This window comes from Tenrec ecaudatus, chromosome 1, assembly GCF_050624435.1.
Source record: "Tenrec ecaudatus isolate mTenEca1 chromosome 1, mTenEca1.hap1, whole genome shotgun sequence".
NCBI lineage: Eukaryota > Metazoa > Chordata > Mammalia > Afrosoricida > Tenrecidae > Tenrec > Tenrec ecaudatus.
The window spans coordinates 306,402,626-306,409,965 of NC_134530.1; the positions used below are offsets into that span (position 1 = coordinate 306,402,626).

General features: G+C 42.3%; 1 pseudogene; it reads right to left on the reverse strand.

Moving 5' to 3' along the window:
* Nucleotides 1-955: 955 nt before the first annotated feature.
* On the reverse strand, nt 956-1,951 carry LOC142441121 (U6 snRNA-associated Sm-like protein LSm3 pseudogene; annotated as a pseudogene).
* Nucleotides 1,952-7,340: the final 5,389 nt, after the last annotated feature.

Below are 7,340 nucleotides of genomic sequence, written 5' to 3' on the forward strand. Positions count from 1 at the left end.
GATTTTAAGAGTTATTCAGTCTGCACACTTCATTCTGAAAGATAGTGGCACCCAGAGGTGTCTCTGGGAAGCGGACGCTCAGGAACTAGCGCAGGACACGGACACTAGAAGTTTAGAGCTCAGCGCGTAAAGGGAAAGCCCAGTAGAACAAGCTTGTGCCAGATAAAAAGTCACCGGACATGCCCACCGTGGTTTCACAACCTGGAATTTTGAAACTTTCCTCTAGATCAGTCCTTGTCTGAGACACAAAGCTCTTGAAGTTCATCTCTTCCTTGACTGACAACTCTTCCATAATCCCTGTTTGCTTAATCAGAATACTACCGGCCACCTTTGACAGGGAAATCTAGGTCAGAAGAAATCCCGAGAGCGGTGGGCTCAATATTTTATGATGAGAGCCCTTTTCTAAGATGACACGACGTGAATAGGATGTAAAAGATTTAAAAAGACATCGTGTGTAAAGCATTTCTTTATTTAAAAGCCATTACCAAATAGAAGGCAGGACAGAAAAGGGTGGGAGGAGTTTATAGTTTGGGGAGGGGTGAGGGAGGCAGTGGGGTGCAAATTTGAAGAGGGACATCTGGAATTGCATAAGCGTCCTGACGGGTGGCTTTCTTTTCTTTTAAATGTCTTTTTAAATGTCTTTCTTTTCTTTTAAATCATTTTATTGGGGCCTCATACATCTCTTTTTTAAAACTAAAATAGGAAAAGAAACATTTATTTTAAAGAAAAAATCCATAATTATTTGTTAAAATAACTCTGCATTTTTGTGATTACATTTATTGGAAAGGTGGGATGAAAATTAAAATGTCATTTAGTTTATAAAAGCAGACCAACTTATTTCAGAAAAGGATGAATCATTGGTTACTTCTGAGTATCAAAGTTACGGAGGGTTCTCTCTGGAATATAGCCTACATGCAAGAGGCTCCTCTTTGCCCCTCTGAACTGATTCTTGGTTTCAAACAACTCTCAGCAGAGGGGCAACCAATACAACGCTGTCATCCGGCAAAAATAGCATTGGAATATTCCATTTGTTGTTTTATATGTCTCGTCATACATCTCTTCATCAATTTCTATAGTAGTCACAGTTTCTGCAACATCTCCCAGCATCATATTTAAATGCTGATCATAAGCATGGAATCTTCCTCAAAGCTCTCAGTCATTTCACACTTTCACATAAACGCGTTCATCCAGGCTGAGCCTAATGAGATGCAGTCTCCTCTACTCTGTTGGCAGTTTGTTGCTGGTCCACATCATCCACTATGTTTCAAATTCTGGACGATTTTCCGTACAACTCGTGTCACAATCCACGCATACATCCATCTGTCAAGGGTATTTTTACATCCGTTGCCTACATCATTTTCAAAGCATTTCTTTCTACTTGAGCTTTGGTATCAACTTCTCATTTTTCCCCTCCCTCATGAACCTTTGATAATTTATAAATTATTATTATTTTTTCATGTCTTACACTGATGGATGTCTCCCTTCACCCACTTTTCTGTTGTCCGTCCCCCTGGGAGGGGATTATAGATAGATCTTTGTGATCAGTTCCCCCTTCCTCCGCGCACCCCATTTCCCCTCCTAGTATGGCCACTTTCCTTTTTTTAAAAAATAAATCTTTTTATTGGGGCTCATGCAACGCTTATCACAATCCATACATACATCAATTGAGTAAAGCACCCTTATACATTCATTGCCCTCATAATTCTCAAAATTCGCCTTCCACGTGTGTTCCTGGAATCAGCTCATTTTTGTTTTTCCCTCCCCCTCCCTCCCTCCTCCCCCTCACTAATGAACCCTCAATACTTTATAAATTATTATTTGATCTTATCTTATACTTCCCGGAGTCTCCCTTCACCCACTTTCCTGTTGCCCATCCCCCAGAGAGGAGGCTATATGTAGATCCCCTGAGATCGGTTCAACCTTCATACCTTCCCTTACCTCCTGGTATCATCACTCTCACCCATGGTCCTGAAGTATTCATCTGTCCTGGATTCCCTGTGTTTCCAGATCCCATCTGTACATCTGTGCGTCCTCTAATCTAACCAGGGTTGCAAGATAGAATTGGACTAATGGTAGGTGGGGGGCAGAAAGCGTTTAAGAACTAGAGGGAGGTTGTGAGTTTCATTATTGCTACACTGAACCCTGAGTGACTCATCTCCTCCCTACTACCCATCTGCAAGGGATGTCCAGCTGTCTACAGATGGGCATTGAGTCCCCATCATGCACTCCCCTCATTCACGATGATATGATTTCCCCCCACCCCGCCTTTGGTGCTTGAAACCTGGTCCCCTCAGCCCCTCATGATCACATATATTGGTGTGCTGCTTCTATGTGGGCTTTGTTGCTTTTGGGCTAGATGGCTGCTTGTTTACCTTCAAGACCTTAAGTCCCCAGACGCTATATCTCTTGATAGCTGGGCACCATCAGCCTTCTTCACTACACTTACTTATGAACACACTTGTCTTCAGCATTTATGTGGGGAAGGTGATCACACAATGATGATTTTTGTTCTTTGGTGTCTGCTACCTGATCCCTTCAACACCTTTTGTTCACTTAGGCTTGTGTGCTTCTTCTCTGTGGCCTTTGTTGCTTCCAAGGTAGATGGTCACTGTTTGTCTTCAAACTTTTAAGATCCTAGATGCTATATCTTTTGATAGCCGGGTACCATCAGCTTTCTTCACCACGTTTGCTTATGTACACGTCTGCTTTCAGCAATCATGTCGGCAAGGTGGGTATCATGAAATGACCCGTTAGCTGAGCAAGGTGCTCTTGTATTGAGGGAATGCACGCGAGGAGGCCCAATGCTCACCTGCTACCCTACTACTAAACCTATAAATGTATGCACATATGTTTATTTCCCCCATAATCATAAATATATTTACATATGTACATGTCTGTATTTAGGCTTTTTGGTATGCCCTTTGCCTCCTACTCCATTCCTCTATTTCCTTATGCTTTCTTCCTCTCCCACTACCATGTACAGTCCTCATTCTGGTTTCAGTAATTCCTCCCAGCTACCTTGCTCTTGGTCACTCCCTACCAGTCCTCCCATCCCCTCCGTCCACTGGTTTTGATCCACTCTTTGTTCCCTTGTCCCCGGGTTGGCCAACATCTCCTCCATTCCCCACCTCCCAACTTCTCATGTCCCTTTGGGACAATTGGTCATGTTATTTTTTTCTCATATTGTTTGTCCAGCCTATCTTTTCTAGGTGGACCTGTACATATAGTAATATGTGCATAAAATTGGGGATGGCTTTGAGAGCACCAAAGTGGCACATAAGAATATGGTGTCAATGGCAGCAACACCGACAAGCTAACAAACATAAAAGCCACTGATATACAAAATTTGAAAGAAGAGAAAAAAAGCAACAAAAAAAACTTGTTATGAGTTCAAGGTCTGATTGTTGACCTTTAGGAGTGCTTTCCGGATGAGTCTGATGGGGTGTCACATCCTGGCCCCAAAGTCCATCCTTTATACTCCGTCAGGACCTCCTTGCTCTGCTTCCCCCGCCACTCCATTTCACTCTGTTCATAACTGTAAAACATGAAAACATCTTTTATGAAAATTCACTTGGACCTCTCTCACACACACACACAAATTCCATAAGTGTCTAATTTTGTCACATTAGACTATTGAAATTCTGCTTTCCCAGGAAAAAACACTTTCTGCTATTTGCTGACAAGAATGTTAGGGACGAGAGTGATGGGAAGAGCCAGAGTGAGAATAAAAACCACATGTGGTTTGGACAGCAATGTAGGACCAAGATTCCCTTTGCTTTGTCTCTTTCGTTGTATTTGTTATCCTGTTGTTGGGAATATAGAAAGCAAACACCAAAAACACCCATTGAACAGTTTCTACACGGACAAGTTAGAGTTATGGACCGCCTTAGTCTCCTTGTTCCATTCTCGTGTACACTTTGTCTACTCAATTTTTATTTAGGTTTAACGGACACTGAGTAATTTGGAGGGGAAAAAATCCAAGGCAGCAAAGCTCAAGATATGAAGCGATCAGCAGATTTAGGGATGGAGAGCAGAGGAAATTTTGAAAGTCACTAAACATAGAATTTCGGGGCCTAATGGATTTTATCACAAACACAAAAAAACAAACCATGGGCGAGACATAAAGACAGCCAGTGATTAAACAAACAGGAACAAGTGCACTAAAGGGGGCCATTTTTGTTTGTTTTTGTACTTGGGGGGCAGAAGGGGGAACCTTAGTAGCACAGTATGATTTTGACCCTGTTCGATTGAGCCCATCCATCTACAGGCTAATGTAGCACAGGGAGCTCAGTTCAATGTCTGATGAGAGTTCTGAGAGGAAAGAGTGATCAAAGGGCATATGGATATAGAGATCTTACAAAGCAAACCTGATTTCTATAAAAATCATTCCAACACAGTTTGTTTTGTGACATTGATTGCCTTTCTAATATAATGGCACTCACCTTAATCCTTGCCTGTATCTACCAATGTCAAGACTTGGCGTTTTCCTCCAGCAAAGTCTTACAGGCTCAGAAACCCACAGAGCATTCTACCCTGACCTACAGGGTCGTTATGGGCTAGCATGAAGTTGTGACGGTGAGTTTGATTTTTGTTTGTTATCTTTCCTATCTCTACCTGCCTTCTGATCCTTCTCCTTTTGTATGACTTTCCCAAGATTTGCTTTTATTTTTCAGAATTTTAAGTACCATCAATCACACTCTGCAGGATTTTTTCATTTGGCCATGTCTGCTTTTCCTCTTTATGTGAACAGAAATAATGTAAGATTTGGAAATGTCAGGCAAAGGGTGCGAAGGGTCAAGGATGTCTTATCAGCAAGAACATGTAAAATGTTCACAAAATTTTTTTAAATTTCAGGGATGCTCAAAACCTTGCCTTATTCCAAAAGTTGCATAATAGAGTCGACTCAAATTACAAACCCAGATTTTCTGTCCCACATTCATCAGCCCCACGGGAAGATTTCCCAGTAAGCAATGGAGGCGGGGCCTAACCTGTCTTTACGCACTCATCTGAGGTGAAGAGTTGACATATTACACTCATCTGAAATTGTTCACCATGGGAGAGTAAGTAAGCACAGGAAAGCCCATGTTTACCTTGCTTATTGAGGAACCCAACACTGAACAGCCACGCAGCGTTTTGACACTTTTTCGACTAAACTTCTAAACATTACTTCCAGTTAAATGCATCCCTTCTAGCTCTCCCTCAGCCATAGTATCAAAGCAGCAATGACCCTGAATGCAATCCAGTGTGTTGCCTTCCAATGGACTCCACCTCCTAGGGCCCCCCTTAGAGCCTCCCTCCTTTCCAGCGCCATGGTGAGGGAAGCACACTGCCACACCGGGCGCAGAGCTACCAAGTCCAACCGACCGACCCTGGGTGATGGCAACCCACCAGCAGAGCACACTGCAACACTGAAACGTCTCAAGCCACCATTTCCAGCTCAGTACCGACTCAGATTTTCCAAACTGTCACCTTTACAGGCGCACATCGCCAGGTTATTCTTCTGAGGAGCAACTGGGTGGATCAACCATGCTCCTTAGGTTAGCAGCCCAGCCCTTAAGCACTGCAACACCGGGCTACTTACCTGAATTACTCTTTCCAAATTGTTTTTTACTGAAATAGGCAAAAGTTGTTTACAACTTTATGCAGGACCACAGAAATACATAAAACCGAGGAATATCAAAATATGCATGTATACAACTTGGTTATTTTTTTAAAACAATTTATTAGGGGCTCATACAACTCTTATCACAGTCCATACATATACATACATCAATTGTATAAAGCACATTTGTACATTCTTTGCCCTAATCATTTTCTTTTTTTTTCTCCTCTCCTTTTTTTTTTACATTTTATTAGGAACTCATACAACTCTTATCACAATCCATACATATACATACATCAATTGTATAAAGCACATCCATACATTCCCTGCCCTAATCATTCTCAAAGCATTTGCTCTCCACTTAAGCCCTTTGCATCAGGTCCTCTTTTTTTTTCCCCCTCCCTCCCCGCTCCCCCCTACCCTCATGTGCCCTTGGTAATTTATACATCGTTATTTTGTCATATCTTTCCCTATCCGGAGTGTCCCCCCCCTTCTCTGCCGTTCCTCTCCCAGGGAGGAGGTCACATGTGGATCCTTGTAATCAGTTCCCCCTTTCCAACCCACTCATCCTCCACTCTCCCAGCATCGCCCCTCACACCCTTGGTCCTGAAGGTATCATCCACCCTGGATTCCCTGTGCCTCCAGCCCTCATATGTACCAGTGTACCACCTCTGCCCTATCCAGCCCTGCAAGGTAGAATTCGGTTCATGGTAGTTGGGGGGAGGAAGCATCCAAGGTCTGGGGGAAAGCTGTGTTCTTCATCGGTACTACCTTGCACCCTAATTAACCCATCTCCTCTCCGAAACCCCTCTATGAGGGCATCTCCATTGGCCGACACTTGGGCCTTGGGTCTCCACTCTGCACTTCCCCCTTCATTCAATATGGTGTATATATACACATACATACACACACATATATATACATATACACACATATATCTTTTTGTGTGTGTGTGTGTGTGCATGATGTCTTTTACCTGGTCCCTTTGGCACCTCGTGATCACACTGGCCGGTGTGCTTCTTCCATGTGGGCTTTTTTGCTTCTGAGCTGGATGGCCGCTTGTTCACAACTTGGTTTTATTTGCTAAAATGATTGTGAAAATGATGATAACCGTATCTGTATAACTTTGCCGAATATAACTGATATGTGGATTTTTATAATATCTGTAAGAGCCCCAGTAAAATGACCGATAAAAAAATAAAAATAAAATCAGTCAGAGATGTCCAAGCATATATATACATATATATATATCATATAGAAATATATCTCTTCTTTCTTTCTTTTTTAGAAATATATCTTTTCCAACATATAACCTCCTTCCTGGGGGATGGACAACAGAAAAGTGGGTGAAGGGAGAAGTCGGGCAGTGTAAGATATGAAAAAATAATAATGTATAAATTATCAAGCGTACATGCGGGAGGAGGGAGTAGGGAAAGAGGGGAGAAGAGGAAGGGAAAATGAGGAGCTGATTGCAAAGCCCACGGAGAAAGCGAGTGTTTTGAGAATGATGAGAACAACGAATGTACGAGTGTCCTTTACACAATTGATGTATGTGTGAATCCTGCTAATAGTTGTATGAGCCCCCAATAAAATGATTTTTAAAAGAAATCTGTCTTTTCAAAAATATAGCTTTTCACAACTGCACCGATGTGCTATCCTGAGTTGTAGTACAATCCCCAAATCTTGTGATACACCTGTCACATTTTTTTCTTAAATTATCCAAAACAAAGGGTCAACC